The following is a 19527-nucleotide window of genomic DNA, read 5'->3' on the forward strand; positions in this document are numbered from 1 at the left end:
AGAATAGAAAGTATTGTAAGATATGAATAAAACCACACCTCCCAAAGGGGGGAAAAAATATGATTCCCAGTCTGGAGAAGCATTTCGGCGCGCAACGGTCTGTCACCTAGAGGATACCCCCGCGTCTCACAGTCGTACTCCCCTGTCTGCACTTCCCCAATGTGTACCTGATTTTTGTAATCTGCACGCCGAAATAAAAGAGTTGACGCTGGTGAGTGCTCTGCTTTCTTTTCCTTCTGTGGATATATGAGATTCTGTCTCTTTAAGTGTGGTAGCACCGTCCAAGTACCTCCAGCAGTTGCAAGGGGAATAACCAGGTGCCTACAGGTTTCCTATCTAGCAGACACAATCTAGTGGTGCCGAGCAATCTTTCACTGAGATTTGTATATTACTTCTATTAAAAAAATGTAATCCTTTCAGTACTTATCAGATGCTGTATGCTCCAAGACAGTTCCTAACATGGACAGAGGTGTCAGTAGAGAGCACTGTGGTCAGACAAAAAGCATTACTCAACCTCCTCTGTAGTAGACAGCAGCTGATAAGTACTGGAAGGATTAAGATTTTTTAATAGAAGTAATTTACAAATCTGTTTAACTTTCTAAAGCCAAAGGATATGAAAAAAAAAAGTGTTTTCCACCAGAGTACCCCTTTAACCACTTAAGGACCTAGGGCGTATGGATACGCCTTGACGTCCTGGTACTTAAGGCGTATCCATACGCCCGTGGGAATTTAGGTCCCCGCCGCTCGCCGGGCGGGGACCGGGCCGGGTTGACTGCTGATATCATTGTTGTATGGGCATGCTGGGAGTTGTAGTTTTGCAACATCTGGAGGTCCACAGTTTGGAGATCACTGTGCACTGGTCTAAAAACTGTAGCTCTCCAGATGTTGCAAAACTGCAAATCCCAGCATGCCCAGAAAGCAAACAGCTGTCTCGGCATGCTGGGAGTTGTAGTTGGGTACCTCCAGCTGTTGCATAACTACATCTTCCAGCATGCCCTTCGGTGATTAGTACATGCTGGGAGTTGTAGTTTTGCAACAGCTGGAGGCACACTGGTTGGAAAATACTGAGTTAGGTAACAGAACCTAACTGAAGGTTTTCCAACCAGTGTGCCTCCAGCTGTTGCAAAAGTACAACTCCCAGCATGCACGGTCTGTCAGTACATGCTGGGAGTTGTAGTTTTGAAACAGCTGGAGGTTCCCCCCCCCCCCCCCCATGTGAATGTACAGGGTACATTCACACGGACAGGTTTACAGTAAATTTCCTGCTTCAAGTTTGGGCTGCGGCAAATTTTTCGCCGCAGCGCAAACTCCTAGCGGGAAATTCACCGTTACATGCCAGTGTGAATGTACCCTAAAAACACTACACTAACACATAATAAAGGGTAAAACACTACATATACACCCTCTTACACTGTCCCCCCCCCCCCAATAAAAATTAAAAACGTCTTGTACGGCAGGGTTTCCAAAACGGAGCCTCCAGCTGTTGCAAAACAACAACTCCCAGCATTTCTGGACAGCTGCTGACTGTCCAGGCATGCTGAGAGTTTAGCAACAGCTGGAGGCACCCTGTTTGGGAATCACTGGTGTAGAATACCCCTATGTCCACCCCTATGCAATCCCTAATTTAGTCCTCAAATGCGCATGGCGCTCTCTCACTTCGGAGCCCTGTCGTATTTCAAGGAAACAGTTTAGGGCCATATATGGGGTATCGCCGTACTCGGAAGAAATTGCACTACAAATTTTGGGGGTCTTTTTTCCTTTTACCACTTGTGAAAAGGAAAAGTTGGGGGTTACACCAGCCTGTTAGTGTAAAAAAATAAAAATGTTTACACTAATATGCTGGTGTTGCCCCACACTTTTTATTTCCACAAGCGGTAAAAGGAAAAAAAGACCCCCAAAATTTGTAACGCAATTTCTCCTGAGTACGGAAATACCCCAGATGTGGGCGTAAAATGCTCTGCGGACGCACAACAAGGCTCAGGAATGAGAGCGCACCATGTACATTTGAGGCCTAAATTGGTGATTTGCACAGGGGTGGCTGATTTTACAGCGGTTCTGACAAACGCAAAAAAAAATTAATTCCCACATGTGACCCCATTTTGGAAACTATACCCCTTACCGAACGTGACAAGGGGTATAGTGAGCCTGAACACCCCACAGGTGTTTGACGAATTTTCATTAAAGTTGGATGGGAAAATGAAAAAAATTATATTTTTTCACTAAAATGCTGGTGTTACCCTAAATTTTTCATTTTCACAAGGGAAAATAGGAAAAAAGCCCCCCCAAATTTGTAACCCCATCTCTTCTGAGTAAGAACATGCCCCATATGTGAATTTAAAGTACTCTGCGGGCGAACTACAATGCTCAGAAGAGAAGGAGCGCCATTGGGATTTTGTAGAGAAAATTTGTCCGGAATTGAAGGCCACATGTGTTTACAAAGCCCCCATAGTGCCAGAACTATGGACCCCCGACACATGTGACCCCATTTTGGAAACTACACCCCTCACGTAATGTAATAAGGGGTACATTGAGAATTTACACCCCACAGGTGTCTGACAGATTTTTGGAACAGTGGTCCGTAAAAAGGAAAAATTTAATTTTTCATTTGCACAGCCCACTGTTCCAAAGATCTGTGGGGTGTAAATACTCACTGCACCCCTTATTAAATTTTGTGAGGGGTGTAGTTTCCAAAATGGGGTCACATGTGGGGGGTCCACTGTTCTGGCACCACGGGGGGCTTTGTAAACGCACATGGCTGGCCCCAGACTACCATTCCAAACTAATTCTCTTTCCAAAAGCTCAATGGCGCTCCTCCTCTTCTGAGCATTGTAGTTCGCCAGCAGAGCATTTTACATCCTAACATGGGGTATTTCCATACTCAGAAGAAATGGGGTTACAAATTTTGGGGGTCATTTTCTCCTATTACCCCTTGTAAAAATGTAAAATTTTGGGGAAAAACTGCATTTTAGTTAAAAAAAAATGTTTTCATTTACACATCCAACTTTAACGAAAACTCGTCAAACACCTGTGTGGTGTTAAGGCTCTGCGGACCCCTCGTTACATTCCTTGAGGGGTGTAGTTTCCAAAATAGTATGCCATGTGGGTATTTTTTGCTGTTCTGGCACCACAGGGGCTTCCTAAATGCGACATGCCCCCAAAAAACCATTTCAGCAAAAGTTCCTTTCAAAAAGCCAAATGTGACTCCTTCTCTTCTGAGCATTGTAGTTCGCCCGCAAAGCATTTTATGTCCTAACATGGGGTATTTCCACACTCAGAAGAGATGGGGTTACAAATTTGGGGGGGAATTTTCTCCCATTACCCTTTGTAAAAATGGTAAATTTGGGGGAAAACTGCACTTTAGTGTGAATTTTTTATTTTTCATTTACACATCCGATTTTAACGAAAAGTTGTCAAACACTTGTGGGGTGTTAAGGCTAACTGGACCCCTTGTTACGTGCCTTGAGGGGTTTAGTTTCCAAAATGGTATGCCATGTGGTGTTTTCTGCTGTTCTGGCACCATAGGGGCTTTCTAAATGTGACATGCCCCCCAAAAACCATTTCAGAAAAATTCACTCTCCAAATCCGATTGTCGCTCCTTCCCTTCTGTGCCCTCTACTGCGCCCGCCGAACACTTGACATACACATGTGAGGCATTTTCTTACTCGAGAGAAATTGGGTTACAAATTTTGGGGGCTTTTTCTCCTAGTACCACTTGTAAAAATTCAAAACTGGGTCTACAAGAACATGCGAGTGTAAAAAATGAAGATTTTGAATTTTCTCCTTCACTTTGCTGCTATTCCTGTGAAACACCTAAAGGATTAACACACTTACTGAATGTCATTTTGAATACTTTGAGGGGTGCAGTTTTTATAATGGGGTCATTTGTGGGGTATTTCTAATATGAAGGCCCTTCAAATCCACTTCAAAACTGAACTGGTCCCTGAAAAATTCCGATTTTGAACTTTGAAGCCCTCTGATGTCTTCCAAAAGCAAAAACATGTAAACTTTATGATGCAAACATAAAGTAGACATATTGTATATTTGAATCAATATATAATTTATTTGGAATATCCATTTTCCTTATAAGCAGAGAGCTTCAAAGTAAAAAAAAAATGCTAAATTTTCAATTTTTTCATAAAATTTTGAAATTTTTCACCAAGAAATGATGCAAGTATTGACAAAATTTTACCACTAACATAAAGTAGTGTATATCACGAAAAAACAATCTCGGAATCAGAATGAAAGGTAAAAGCATCCCAGAGTTATTAATGCTTGAAGTGACAGTGGTCAGATGTTCAAAAAATGGCCGGGTCCTCAAGGTATATTTGGGCTGGGTCCTTAAGGGGTTAAGGACTGGTTATGACAGGTCATGTCTGAATATCACGAGGCAGTGCACTATATGGCATTGTCATGTCTGCTGTATTTTCTGCTTTGGTCCATGTTATATCTCTATAGATTCAGGTGTTCACCACTAATTTCCTTGCTTTCTGTTCCTTTGCTCTCCATTGTTTTAGCAGCTGAAGTCTGCGCGTCCTGTTGTTACTCCATTTGGAAATCTGACATTCTAATAACTACCTTTTGGCACAGTGTAGCAGCAGATCACGGAACAAGAAACATGAGCAGAAAAGTACAAGAATATTCGAGGTCAAAGAATTTGTGTTTATTGGCGATGTTGATTCCAAGTAAAATCAGAAACCTGACAAAAAATAGGCCTTCAAATTATGCCTTACAGTAACAGACAGACACTTGGCAAGAGAACTACTGTGCCTAGCAGATTGTATTCCTGTATCGCTAGTCAGAGACAAAATCATAGCAGATATTTGAGGGACTGAAGGATCATTGGTAATTATAGGTAGCGTTTAACCCTCGGCTTATTCCCCTAAGGTCAGTTGTTCACAGAGAACCATTATACTTAGATATATATTTCAGGATACACAGAAATACAAAGCAATAGACAAGTGTATTATTTTACATGACTATGTTGATAGTGAAACTGCACGTAAACAAATGCAACATTCACTAGGTAACATGGGTTAAATGGTCCTTTATTAGCAACTTAACTATAACACATTAACTTGCATTTTATAAATAAAGTGCATATTGTATAAAGCAAATTAAAGGGGTTATTCACCATAAGGGAATTTAAGTACTTACCTGCCAGACAGTGATGGACATGAGGAAGGATCTGTGCTTTTCTTGGGGCTAAATGGCTATGAGTCAACTATAACGATGTGGCTATCTTTTTGTGAAATGACTCTCACCTGTTGGAGTTCTCTCCCTATAACTACAAGTCCCATGATTCCTTGTTAGTAAGTGTGAGGTCACTTTTCTTCCTCCCACACATCAGCCTCCCCACCCATTGAAGCACACCTTAGCTTGGCTTCCATGGAATAGACCAGTGTTTTCTAACCAGGGTGCCCCATCTGTTGCAAAACTGCAATTCCCTGTGGAGAATGATCTAATCCCCACCCAGTGGTTGCTCCACCCATTGAAGCACAGGTACAGATACTATATTATGAACTGCACTAACTAAACAGCCCCGGTAGAAAAGTCAAATAAAATCCTGGAATTTAAAGTGCTTAAAAAACAGAACTTGCAGTCATGTTGAGGGTTTCCCAGAAAACTCAGTTGGCCCAACCTCTTGCCCTCAGTTTCTAGCACCACCTTGAGGACACCGAAACACAAAGGGGAGGGGTTTATTAAGACTGGAATTTCATGCACTGGTTTTAAGTAAAAGTAGCAAAAAGATTCCAAAAGGAAATGTATCTGTCACAATGCCGGCTGGCAGGTAGTGGATCCTCTGTGCCGGAGAGGGATTGGCGTGGACCGTGCTAGTGGATCGGTTCTAAGTCACTACTGGTTTTCACCAGAGCCCGCCGCAAAGCGGGATGGTCTTGCTGCGGCGGTAGTGACCAGGTCGTATCCACTAGCAACGGCTCACCTCTCTGGCTGCTGAAGATAGGCGCGGTACAAGGGAGTAGACAGAAGCAAGGTCGGACGTAGCAGAAGGTCGGGGCAGGCAGCAAGGATCGTAGTCAGGGGCAACGGCAGGAGGTCTGGAACACAGGCTAGGAACACACAAGGAAACGCTTTCACTGGCACGATGGCAACAAGATATAGGGAAGTGCACAGGTGATCAGACTAATTGGAACCACTGCGCCAATCAGCGGCGCAGTGGCCCTTTAAATCGCAAAGACCCGGCGCGCGCGCGCCCTAAGGAGCGGGGCCGCGCGCGCTGGGACAGGAGCGACGGAGAGCGAGTCAGGTACGGGAGCCGGGGTGCGCATCGCGAGCGGGCGCTACCCGCATCGCGAATCGCATCCCGGCTGGAGGCGGTATCGCAGCGCCCCGGGTCAGTGGATCTGACCGGAGCGCTGCAGTGAGGAGAGTGTAGCGAGCGCTCCGGGGAGGAGCGGGGACCCGGAGCGCTCGGCGTAACAGTACCCCCCCCCTTGGGTCTCCCCCTCTTCTTAGAGCCTGAGAACCTGAGGAGCAGACTTTTGTCTAGGATATTGTCCTCAGGTTCCCAGGATCTCTCTTCTGGACCACAACCCTCCCAATCCACTAAAAAAAAGGTTTTCCCTCTGACCTTTTTGGATGCCAGAATCTCTTTGACGGAGAAGATGTCCGAGGAGCCGGAAACAGGAGTGGGAGGAACAGATTTGGGAGAGAAACGGTTGATGATAAGTGGTTTAAGAAGAGAAACGTGAAAGGCATTAGGAATACGAAGAGAAGGAGGAAGAAGAAGTTTGTAAGAGACAGGATTAATCTGGCACAAAATTTTGAAAGGACCAAGATAGCGTGGTCCCAACTTGTAGCTAGGGACACGGAAGCGGACATATTTAGCGGAGAGCCATACCTTGTCTCCAGGGGAAAAAATGGGAGGAGCTCTTCTTTTCTTATCCGCGAACTTCTTCATGCGTGATGAAGCCTGTAAGAGAGAATTTTGGGTCTCTCTCCATATGATGGAAAGGTCACGAGAAATTTCATCCACAGCGGGCAGACCCGAGGGCAAGGGGGTAGGGAGGGGGGGAAGAGGGTGACGGCCGTACACCACGAAAAATGGGGATTTGGAGGAAGATTCAGAGACTCTGAAGTTATACGAGAATTCGGCCCATGGAAGAAGATCTGCCCAGTCATCCTGGCGGGAGGAAACAAAATGTCGTAAATAGTCACCCAAGACCTGGTTAATTCTTTCTACTTGTCCATTGGATTGAGGATGATATGCAGAAGAAAAATTTAATTTAATCTTGAGTTGTTTACAGAGAGCCCTCCAGAATTTAGACACGAATTGGACGCCTCTATCCGAGACGATCTGCGTAGGCAACCCGTGAAGACGAAAAATGTGTACAAAAAATTGTTTAGCCAACTGAGGCGCTGAAGGAAGACCAGGAAGAGGGATGAAATGTGCCATTTTGGAGAATCGATCAACGACCACCCAAATAACAGTGTTGCCACGGGAAGGGGGTAAATCAGTAATAAAGTCCATACCAATCAGAGACCAAGGCTGTTCGGGAACAGGCAGAGGATGAAGAAAACCAGCGGGCTTCTGGCGAGGAGTCTTATCCCGGGCACAGATAGTGCAGGCTCGCACAAAGTCCACAACATCCGTCTCCAGAGTCGGCCACCAATAGAAGCGAGAGATGAGTTGCACAGATTTCTTGATGCCCGCATGACCTGCGAGATGGGAGGAGTGACCCCATTTGAGGATTCCGAGGCGTTGGCGTGGAGAAACAAAGGTCTTTCCTGGAGGAGTTTGCCTGATGGAGGCTGGAGAAGTGGAAATCAGGCAGTCAGGAGGAATGATGTGTTGCGGAGAGAGTTCAACTTCAGAAGCATCCGAGGAACGAGAGAGAGCATCGGCCCTAATGTTCTTATCGGCAGGCCGAAAGTGAATTTCAAAATTAAATCGGGCAAAGAACAGAGACCACCTGGCCTGGCGAGGATTCAGCCGTTGGGCAGACTGGAGGTAGGAGAGGTTCTTGTGATCGGTGTAAATAATAACTGGAAATCTTGATCCCTCCAGCAGATGCCTCCATTCCTCAAGTGCTAATTTAATGGCTAGAAGCTCTCGATCCCCGATGGAGTAGTTCCTCTCCGCCGGAGAGAAGGTCCTAGAAAAAAAACCACAAGTAACAGCATGCCCGGAAGAATTTTTTTGTAGAAGGACAGCTCCAGCTCCCACTGAGGAGGCATCAACCTCCAATAGGAAGGGTTTGGAAGGGTCAGGTCTGGAGAGCACGGGAGCCGAAGAAAAGGCAGACTTGAGCCGTTTAAAGGCGTCTTCCGCTTGAGGAGGCCAAGACTTGGGATCGGCATTTTTTTTGGTTAAAGCCACGATAGGAGCCACAACGGTAGAAAAATGTGGAATAAATTGCCTGTAATAATTGGCGAACCCCAAAAAGCGTTGGATAGCACGGAGTCCGGAGGGGCGTGGCCAATCTAAGACGGCAGAGAGTTTGTCTGGATCCATTTGTAGTCCCTGGCCAGAGACCAAGTATCCTAGGAAAGGAAGAGATTGGCATTCAAACAGACATTTCTCTATTTTGGCATAGAGTTGATTGTCACGAAGTCTCTGAAGAACCATACGGACATGCTGGCGGTGTTCTTCTAGATTGGCAGAAAAAATCAGGATATCGTCCAGATATACAACAACACAGGAGTATAAAAGATCACGAAAAATTTCATTAACAAAGTTTTGGAAGACGGCAGGGGCGTTGCACAGGCCAAAGGGCATGACCAGATACTCAAAGTGTCCATCTCTGGTGTTAAATGCCGTTTTCCATTCATCCCCCTCTCTGATGCGGATGAGATTATAAGCACCCCTTAAGTCCAGTTTGGTAAAGATGTGGGCACCTTGGAGGCGATCAAAGAGTTCAGAGATGAGGGGTAGGGGGTAGCGGTTCTTAACCGTGATTTTATTAAGACCGCGGTAGTCAATGCAAGGACGTAGGGAGCCATCTTTTTTGGACACAAAGAAAAATCCGGCTCCGGCAGGAGAGGAGGATTTACGGATAAAGCCCTTTTTTAAATTTTCCTGGACGTATTCAGACATGGCAAGAGTCTCTGGGGCGGACAGAGGATAAATTCTGCCCCGGGGTGGAGTAGTGCCCGGGAGGAGGTCGATAGGACAATCATAAGGCCTGTGAGGAGGTAGAGTTTCAGCTTGTTTTTTGCAAAAAACATCCGCAAAGTCCATATAGGCCTTAGGGAGACCGGTTACAGGAGGAACCACAGAGTCACGGCAAGGGTTACTGGGAACCGGTTTTAGGCAGTCCTTGGAACAAGAGGGCCCCCAACTCTTGATCTCCCCAGTGGACCAATCCAGGGTTGGGGAATGAAGTTGAAGCCAGGGAAGTCCAAGGAGAATTTCAGAAGTGCAATTGGGGAGGACCAAAAGTTCAATCCTCTCGTGATGAGATCCGATGCACATTAGAAGGGGCTCCGTGCGGAAACGTATGGTACAGTCCAATCTTTCATTGTTTACACAATTGATGTAGAGGGGTCTGGCGAGACTGGTCACTGGGATGTTGAACCTGTTGACGAGAGAGGCCAAAATAAAATTTCCTGCAGATCCGGAGTCCAAGAAGGCCATAGTAGAGAAGGAGAAGGCAGAGGCAGACATCCGCACAGGCACAGTAAGACGTGGAGAAGCAGAGTAGACATCAAGGACTGTCTCACCTTTGTGCGGAGTCAGCGTACGTCTTTCCAGGCGGGGAGGACGGATAGGACAATCCTTCAGGAAGTGTTCGGTACTAGCACAGTACAGGCAGAGGTTCTCCATGCGGCGTCGTGTCCTCTCTTGAGGTGTCAGGCGAGACCGGTCGACCTGCATAGCCTCCACGGCGGGAGGCACAGGAACGGATTGCAGGGGACCAGAGGAGAGAGGAGCCGAGGAGAAGAAACGCCTCGTGCGAACAGAGTCCATATCCTGGCGGAGCTCCTGACGCCTTTCGGAAAAACGCATGTCAATGCGAGTGGCTAGGTGAATGAGTTCATGTAGATTAGCAGGGATTTCTCGTGCGGCCAGAACATCTTTAATGTTGCTGGATAGGCCTTTTTTAAAGGTCGCGCAGAGGGCCTCATTATTCCAGGATAATTCTGAAGCAAGAGTACGGAATTGTACGGCATACTCGCCAACGGAAGAATTACCCTGGACCAGGTTCAACAGGGCAGTCTCAGCAGAAGAGGCTCGGGCAGGTTCCTCAAAGACACTTCGGATTTCCGAGAAGAAGGAGTGTACAGAGGCAGTGACGGGGTCATTGCGGTCCCAGAGCGGTGTGGCCCAAGACAGGGCTTTTCCAGACAGAAGGCTGACTACGAAAGCCACCTTAGACCTTTCAGTGGGAAACTGGTCCGACATCATCTCCAAGTGCAGGGAACATTGGGAAAGAAAGCCACGGCAAAACTTAGAGTCCCCATCAAATTTATCCGGCAAGGATAGGCGTAGACCAGAAGCGGCCACTCGCTGCGGAGGAGGTGCAGGAGCTGGCGGAGGAGATGATTGCTGAAGCTGTGGTAGTAACTGCTGTAGCATAACGGTCAGTTGAGACAGCTGTTGGCCTTGTTGCGCTATCTGTTGTGACTGCTGGGCGACCACCGTGGTGAGGTCAGCGACAACTGGCAGAGGAACTTCAGCGGGATCCATGGCCGGATCTACTGTCACGATGCCGGCTGGCAGGTAGTGGATCCTCTGTGCCGGAGAGGGATTGGCGTGGACCGTGCTAGTGGATCGGTTCTAAGTCACTACTGGTTTTCACCAGAGCCCGCCGCAAAGCGGGATGGTCTTGCTGCGGCGGTAGTGACCAGGTCGTATCCACTAGCAACGGCTCACCTCTCTGGCTGCTGAAGATAGGCGCGGTACAAGGGAGTAGACAGAAGCAAGGTCGGACGTAGCAGAAGGTCGGGGCAGGCAGCAAGGATCGTAGTCAGGGGCAACGGCAGGAGGTCTGGAACACAGGCTAGGAACACACAAGGAAACGCTTTCACTGGCACGATGGCAACAAGATCCGGCAAGGAAGTGCAGGGGAAGTGAGGTGATATAGGGAAGTGCACAGGTGATCAGACTAATTGGAACCACTGCGCCAATCAGCGGCGCAGTGGCCCTTTAAATCGCAAAGACCCGGCGCGCGCGCGCCCTAAGGAGCGGGGCCGCGCGCGCCGGGACAGGAGCGACGGAGAGCGAGTCAGGTACGGGAGCCGGGGTGCGCATCGCGAGCGGGCGCTACCCGCATCGCGAATCGCATCCCGGCTGGAGGCGGTATCGCAGCGCCCCGGGTCAGTGGATCTGACCGGAGCACTGCAGTGAGGAGAGTGTAGCGAGCGCTCCGGGGAGGAGCGGGGACCCGGAGCGCTCGGCGTAACAGTATCCTCCAATAAGGTCCTCAAAAATTATGATAAAACTAAACCTTTATCAGATTCTTAAAAATTGACAGAAAAATATTCTGTATTGTCAATTTTTTAAGAATCTACTTGTGGTGACCCAGTACAGAGTCATGTACTCCTCTGTACTTCTTCCCATCCTGGCTGGCAGATCCTGCTCGATGTCTGTCATGGGTCCCCTCTTCCTAGAACTCTCTTTATTACACTACAGAATGCACTTAGTATATAAGAGTTAATAAGTTGTGTTTTTATGTACTGTTATCTTAAATATATGTGGCTAAGCTTTGTTGTCAATGGGAGTATGCATGGTGAACAGGTGGCTTGTCAGTGACCAATGGGATCTCAATAAACTGTCCCTCTTATATAGTAAGGTCAAGGTTCAGCTCACACTCTTGCAGCTGAGGTACAGTGAAGTCTGTAGGAGTCTGTGGAGTATTCCTTAAGAAAGCCCCAGGCCTAGTCCAGCAACCACGCATCTACTTCAAGTTAACCCCTGCACAGTGGGTGAAAGTCAAAGCCAACAGTAGGAACTAAACCTATTGTGGATTCAGTCCAAGTAGTCAGTCAAGTCAAGTCTTTTAATTACTAAATTCAAGTGTGGCTGCATCAGTCTATACAATTGCAACTACAAGTCCCAGCAAGCCGATAAGCTTCCCTAAGTTCACCCTGCATCTCCTTAGTGCCTATCTGAGCTGTATGGACTTTAACACCTTGTCTACCTCAGTAAAGCATACCAGTAAACCGTAACCTTGCATCGGAGTAATTATTTGCCCCGTGCCTGGCACAGATGAAGCTGGTCTACCTCAGGTGGTGTATAGGTCAACTATGCCCTGGCATCACAAAGAGGTTAATACACACATTAACCCATGCAACACCACATAGTAAAGGTCAAGTTTTAAAGGGGTATGCCGATGGAAAACTTTTTTCTTGTTTTTGTTTTTTAAATCAACTGGTGCCAGAAAGTTAAACAGATTTGTATGACTTCTATTAAAAAATCAAAATCCTTTCCGTACTTATTAGCTGCTGAATACTACTTAGGAAATGATTTTCTTTTTTGGAACACAGAGCTCTCTGCTGACATCATGACGACAGTGCTCTTTGCTTACACCTCTGTCCATTTTAGGAACTGTCCAGAGCAGCATGTGTTTGCTATGGGGATTTTCTCCTACTCTGGACAGTTCTTATAATGGACAGAGATGTCAGCAGAGAGCACTGTGGTCATGTTGTCATCAGAGTGCTCCGTGTTCCAAAAAGAAAATAATTTCCTATATAGTATTCAGCAGCTAATAAATACTGGAAGGATTAAGATTTTTTAATAGAAGTAATTTGCAAATCTGTTTAACTTTCTGGCACCAGTTGTTTAAAAAAAAAAAGTTTTCCCCCGGAGTACCCCTTTAATAGAATTTTTGGTGACCTAATCGGTGGATACATTTCCTTGTGGAATCTATTTAGTGCTTAATTCTCACTGCCAAGGATTCATAAATCCAGGGTACTTTTTGATACCCAATATTGTCTTTAAAATCAGTGATATTTAAAGTAAAGAACCCTAGAGTTAGATGTGCTAGAGGTATTAACAGGTCAATGATTCGTCAGGTGTGTGCCAGGTGTAAACGGGCAGTTTATTGGCATAATTTATTGTAAATCTAATGGGCAATGTAAAGCTGCTCCCCTCCTGCCAAGCTTGAAATTCTTTGTACAAAATGAAGCTTGCTTAAAATGTGTAACTTGATAAATTGTAAACCAGTGGATGTGACACTCATTAAATCAACCGTCCTCTGAGCTTTACAAGAAAACCCCATTCCATTATTATCTGTGCATCATTACCACCTTTACCTGTCATTATCCCTCACATAGAAACAAATTACACTGACACGATATGCGTTTATAAAAAATTTTGACTTTTAGTATCATCAACCAAGTGGTTACTTCTTAGCAAAAATACAGCAATATTCACCCAAAGTGCTCACTGAACTGTGCGACTGTCCATATGGTCTCCGGTTTATGCTTCACCCTTTCCGGGCTTTCCAGAGTCCATGAGGTTCACCTTCCTCTCACGAAGGAGAAGCCGCAATGAGCGCCGGGCACTTCCGACGTTTCGGAGGCCACACCTCCTTTCTCAAGCATCCCTACCGTGCACCCATCATCAGTTACATAGTCATCAATTCTCACGAGAGGTTACCTCTGAAACGAGAAGGTAAGTGTTAAAATTTCATAACAAATAACAACATTAAAACCATGTATTTAAAACGCAGCATATATATTGGATGTTCTATCACAGAAATACCGTAAAATTACAGGTTTCATTAAGCCCATCGGGCCACAATGAGTTCAATGTCTCTATCCAAAAGACTTCTCTTTGTAACAGTTTTCTTTTAATAGCGGCTTCAGTTGGACCTTCTACTCCTTCAATTACCATCCATCTTAATTCACTGAGTTGATGTCTGTGTTCTACAAAGTGTTTGGCTACCCCCGTTTCTCCATACTTTTTAACCTGTTCCTCTCCTATTCCTTCACTCTTCATTTTCCGGATTAGCGACCGATGTTCGTTAATCCGGCATTTCACACTTCTAGCTGTTTGGCCGACATCAATACGTCCACAGGGACATTTTAGTAAATAAATTACCTGTTTAGAGTCACAACTATAATAACCATTAACAGGATATTTATTCACTTTCAGAGGATGACTAATCTGATCACATTTAATAATACTATTGAAGTTTTGACAATTTAAACATTTCTCCCTCACATGACCAAATCTCTCCCATCACAATTGGGACACAAGAGCGAGATTTTCCATAACAAAATAGCTTTTTCCATAGAGTTGGACCTGGTCTAGTAGAGGTCTGGAGGACCCTTCAGTGGGCTGACAGAAGTACTGGCCATCTACCATCCTAGCGGCAGAGAGGGGCATGTCTAGAGATACAGGACCCATGCTAGAGATGTCTAGAGACACACAAGTCTGCATCGTCTAACACAGACACCATTAAAAACTCATAACATCTGCTCTCTGTCCCATCAATTCCTCTCATAGGCCACAGGTTTCTTTATACCTTCAGCCTTTTTTACACCTTCTAGTTTGTCTAGCCCAGAGTCCACCCCCCAGGCCCAGAAGTCCCCAGTCACCTCCCCACCTCCCAGAGTGGGTATTCAGCAATGAGCCGCAGTTAATCCAGTACATGCACCAGTACCTGTTGCCCCTTCCTGGAAAGGAACATCCCCCAGTCCCTGCGGTCTTGTCAGAAAGGGCTGAGCGAGAAGCCCAGATCGCTGCCAAACTGGAAGAAATGAGAGCACAGAGGAGGCGTGAATTTGGGCTGAAGGAGCTTCCTTGTGAAATACTTGTGGCACAGCAGAGGGACACCAAATATTTAGAGAATGTATACATCCGGAAGCTAGACCACCATAGGCCCAGAGAGCCACCCCTAGAAAGGCGAAGAGTCACTGTGGTGAAATTTGATAAAATCAGGGGATTCGGCACGCTGATGGACTGCCACCACATTGGCACTATCTTGGTGAACAGAAGAGCAGTGAGAAGGGATTATCTTCCTACCCAGCTACACTCCCTAGAGAGCAGGGAAATTGTAGAATACACACCGGTCCAGAGTGCACGAGGAAAATGGGCGTCAGCTTTAACCAGGCTCAAAAATCCAACACAGCTCCCCTTTGTGTACTTTCCCTCCAAGGACTGAAATGCTGATCTGTTTGGTCTACTGTCCCCCAACATGAAGGGCGAGGACAAGAAAGAAGAAGAGTTCCTGCCGGAGGTTCCTGCGATGGCGCCTCAGTATGTTCCAGGAGCCAAGAAGAAGTCTGCAGATGTGCCCAGGCCTACTCCTAGCGCTGAGGAGATTTGGCCTACTCAACGGGCACCAGCCAAAGTGCATCGGCCTACTCCTGCTGAGGAGGAGGTTTGGCTGGCCCAACAGGCACCAACGATTTGTCCCCCAGTAGCGCAAGCTGCTGCAGTTCAGATGATGGTCACAGTCAGTCCCACCATTATTGTCTGTGCATCATTACCACCTTTACCTGTCATTATCCCTCACATGATCAAATCTCTCCCATTACAATTGGGACACAAGAGCGAGATTTTCAATAACAAAACAGCTCTTTCCATAGAGTTGAACTTGATCTAGTAGAGGTCTGGAGGACCCTTCAGTAGGCTTAGGCACTGACTGAAGTACTGGCCACCTCCCAGCCTAGTGGCAGAGAGGGGCATGTCTAGAGATACAGGACCCATGCTAGAGATATCTAGAGACTCTCAAGTCGGCATCGTCTGACACAGACACCATTAAAAACTCATAACGTCTGCTCTCTTTCCCATCAATTCCTCTCGTAAGCCACAGGTTTCTTTATACCTGCAGCATACAAGAGGTTTGGGCAGTAGATGACATTAGTGCTCTGCCACCGGTGGCCCATCACTCCCTCCTGCTGCCTGCTCCAGGAAGCTTCAACGGGGAACGGACCTGGCGCTGGGGTTGCTTGAGAGAGGTAAGTTCGAGTTTTTTATTTTTTATGTTTGGGGGCTTAACTTCAGATAGGAGCAAAAGGAGGGAGTCTAAATTTTCAGACGCTGCTACCAAAATACAGACAACACACCATTCTGCACAACAAATCACACAACTTCTTTATTAACTTAAACAGTCTTGATCTTCTAGCCACAACATCAGACCATATCTGCCATATCTGTGATGATAGAAATGCAAAGAAAAAAAGAGGGGCATATCAGTGATGAGACTTTACTAAAGGGGGACAAAGCATGACCTTCCCCACCTCCAACTTGTACTGGATAGACAGGACAAGATAGAGACAGAAAACATATAGAAGGATATTTACCAGGATGCAACTGGGGGAAGGCCTGAGCAGCCGTAGAAGCTGATGCCACCAGAAACACTCAGGAAAGAGTGCACACTGCACCCGTTTAAGGATTTGTGCTTTAGCTACAAAATAAAAAAAAACACAGGTAGTTTTTATGAGTGAATCTTTGTCACACATAAAATAGACTGGGCTACTTTCAATTGCTTTTATTAAATTTACATTATTATTATTTTTTTTCCAGAATGCCCATCTTGTCCAGTGCTGGTTGTCACACATGCTCAGTAGCTCAGTCCTGCATCCAGATTCTGGTTCGGGGATTCTTGCTATTGTGCAGGCTAGTCTTTAAAGGGGTACTCCGCCCCTATCCTATCTCCCTACTGCACCCCTCATTCTTTTAGAGCTTTGGGTGCAGCTCCGGAGGCTCGTGGCTTCACAGCCGCACCCTGCTCGTGACGTCACAGCCACACACCCTCAAGTCCATGAGAGGAGGCGTGGTCATGATTTCACGAGCCTCCGCCCCGCATCGCCAGTCATCCGGCACAGAGTGAAGTTATGTCTAGGGTGCTGCAGCCGAGATCGCAGGGGTCCTCAGTGGCGGGACTCCCGCGATCAGACATCTTATCCCCTATCCTTTGGATAGGGGATAAGATGTCTAGGGGTGAAGTATCCCTTTAAGAATCGGCACACTTAAAGCTTATCACCAGCACTGACAGACCCAATAAAGCAAGACAGACCCAATAAAGGAGTTGTTCTGCAGGTGTGACCACAGATCACTTCTCAGTTCCTATGATTCCTGGCTGATGTTTTGGTGAGTTTGGAATGCTGGCGGTGCATTCACTCTATTGGAAGCATAAGACGGAGTCTACAACCCACACAAGTGGCTCAGGTAGTGCAGCTCATCCAGGATGGCACATCAATGCGAGCTGTGGCAAGAAGGTTTGCTGTGTATGTCAGCGTAGTGTCAAGAGCATGGAGGCACTACCAGGAGACAGGCCAGTACATCAGGAGATGTGGAGGAGGCCACAGGAGGGCAACAATCCAGCAGCAGGACTGCTACCCCCGCCTTTATGCAAAGAGGAGCAGGAGGAGCACTGCCAGATCCCTGCAAAGTAACCTCCTGCAGGCCACAAATGTGCATGTGTCCACTCAAACTGTCAGAAACAGACTCCATGAGGGTGGTATGAGGGCCAGATATCCACAGGTGGGGGTTGAGCCTACAGCCCAACACCGTGCAGGACGTTTGGCATTTGCCAGAGAACACCAAGATTGGCAAATTCACCACAAGCACGCTGTGCTCTTCACAGATGAAAGCAGGTTCACACTGAGCACATGAGACAAACATGACAGAGTCTGGAGACACCGTGGAGAGCGTTCTGCTGCCTGAAACATCCTCCAGCATGACCGGTTTGGCAGTGGGTCAGTAATTGTGTGGTGTGGCATTTCTTTGGGGTACCGCACAGCCCTCCATGTGCTTGCCAGAGGTAGCCTGACTGCCATTAGGTACCGAGATGAGATCCTCAGACTGCTTGTGAGACCATATGCTGGTATGGTTGGCCCTGGGTTCCTCCTAATGCAAGACAATGCTAGACCTCATGTGGTTGGAGTGTATCAGCAGTTCCTGCAAGAGGAAGGCATTGATGCCATGGACTGTCCCGCCCGTACCCCAGACCTGAATCCGATTAAGCACATGTGGGACAACATGTCTCGCTCCATCCACCAACGCCACGTTGCACCACAGACTGTCCAGGAGTTGGCGGATGCTTTAGTCCAGGTCTGGGAGGACATCCCTCAGGAGACCATCCACCACCTCATCAGGAGCATGCCCAGGCATTGTAGGAAGGTCATACGGGCACGTGGAGGCCACACACACTACTGAGCCTCAGTGTGACTTGTTTTAAGGACATTACATCAAAGTTGGATCAGCCGGTAGTGGGGTTTTCCACTTTGATTTTGAGTGTGACTCCATATCCAGACCTCCAAGGGTTGATAAATTTGATTTCCATTGATCATTTTTGTGTGATTTTGTTGTCAGCACATTCAACTATGTAAAAACGAAAGTATTTCATACAATTAGTTCATTCATTCAGATCTAGGATGTGTTATCTTAGTTTTCCCTTTACATTTTTGAGAATTGTAGTAGCCATCGCTCTTGTTCTTTGAAGTGTGAACAGCTTCTGGGCTTGCTTCATAGAACTCCTACCTCTGCAGGGCTATAATGTACATCCTGGTGTGCGAAGTACCAAAGCACCAGAAAGTGCATATACATCTATTGTCGAAAAGCAGTTAATAACCCTTCCAGTACTTATCAGCTGCTATATGCTCCACAGGAAGTTCTTTTCTTTTTAAATTTATTTTCTGTCTGACCACAGTGCTCTCTGCTGACACCTCTGTTTCAGGAACTGTCAAGTGCAGGAGCAAATCCCCACAGCAAACCTCTCCCGCACTCGGCAGTTCCTGAGACAGACAGAGAGCACTGTGGTCAGACAGAAAAGAAATTTAAAAAGAAAGGAACTTCCTGTGGAGCATACATGGTCGACTTCCTGACACCCCCGCCATCACCTGTTACATCACCTTTTTTCAGTCAATTAGCTTATATATTTGTTAAACTGTACTACTTATGCTGTTCTAAAAAATTTAAAAAGGTTAATTCTTTTTAGGGGCATGATATGTCAGAACATGATATGTCAGAACAGAGGCAATAATTTTGGGTGTGCACCTAATTTTGGGTGTGTCTTCTGTTTTCTTGATGACATCTCAGTGTGCAAAGATTAGCAAAACATCTGCAGACAGAAGTAGCTGTGGTCAAGAATTAAAACTTGATGCGAGAAGAAGAATGTTCCTTTATAAAGAAAAGACTACGTCTAATATTTTCGACTCATTTGTTTAGTTTGGATTTCTTGATCTACCCTTAGGAGCTGTGTTAAAATTTGAGGTTATTTATGCACAAATTTAGAGTAGTAACATGTATGGTCCATGGGGTAAGCAGAATGCTTTGCAACATGGAATGCCTAACCACAAGTTTTGCAGTGAACCATGTGGGACACAATGGTTGGTCAGGCAGTCCCCCACAAAGGTGACTCAGTACATAGGCACTATCCTTTAGACTACTTGATGTTCCCATTCCATCTTATATGTCTATGTGATTTGACATACATTGGCTCTGATTTAGTGAATGGATTGAGTAGAGTGTAGGTTTCTTTATGGGTTTTAATTCCCTACAATTTTTTTCCAGTTTTTACTAAGCTTTCTGTCAGGACCAACTGGGGGAGACAAGAAGAGTGAGCCCTAAACTGACCCTAAAAACACTCTCTCTGCATACTTGCCCATCCA

Source organism: Hyla sarda, chromosome 3 (genome assembly GCF_029499605.1).
Source record: "Hyla sarda isolate aHylSar1 chromosome 3, aHylSar1.hap1, whole genome shotgun sequence".
Taxonomy (NCBI): domain Eukaryota; kingdom Metazoa; phylum Chordata; class Amphibia; order Anura; family Hylidae; genus Hyla; species Hyla sarda.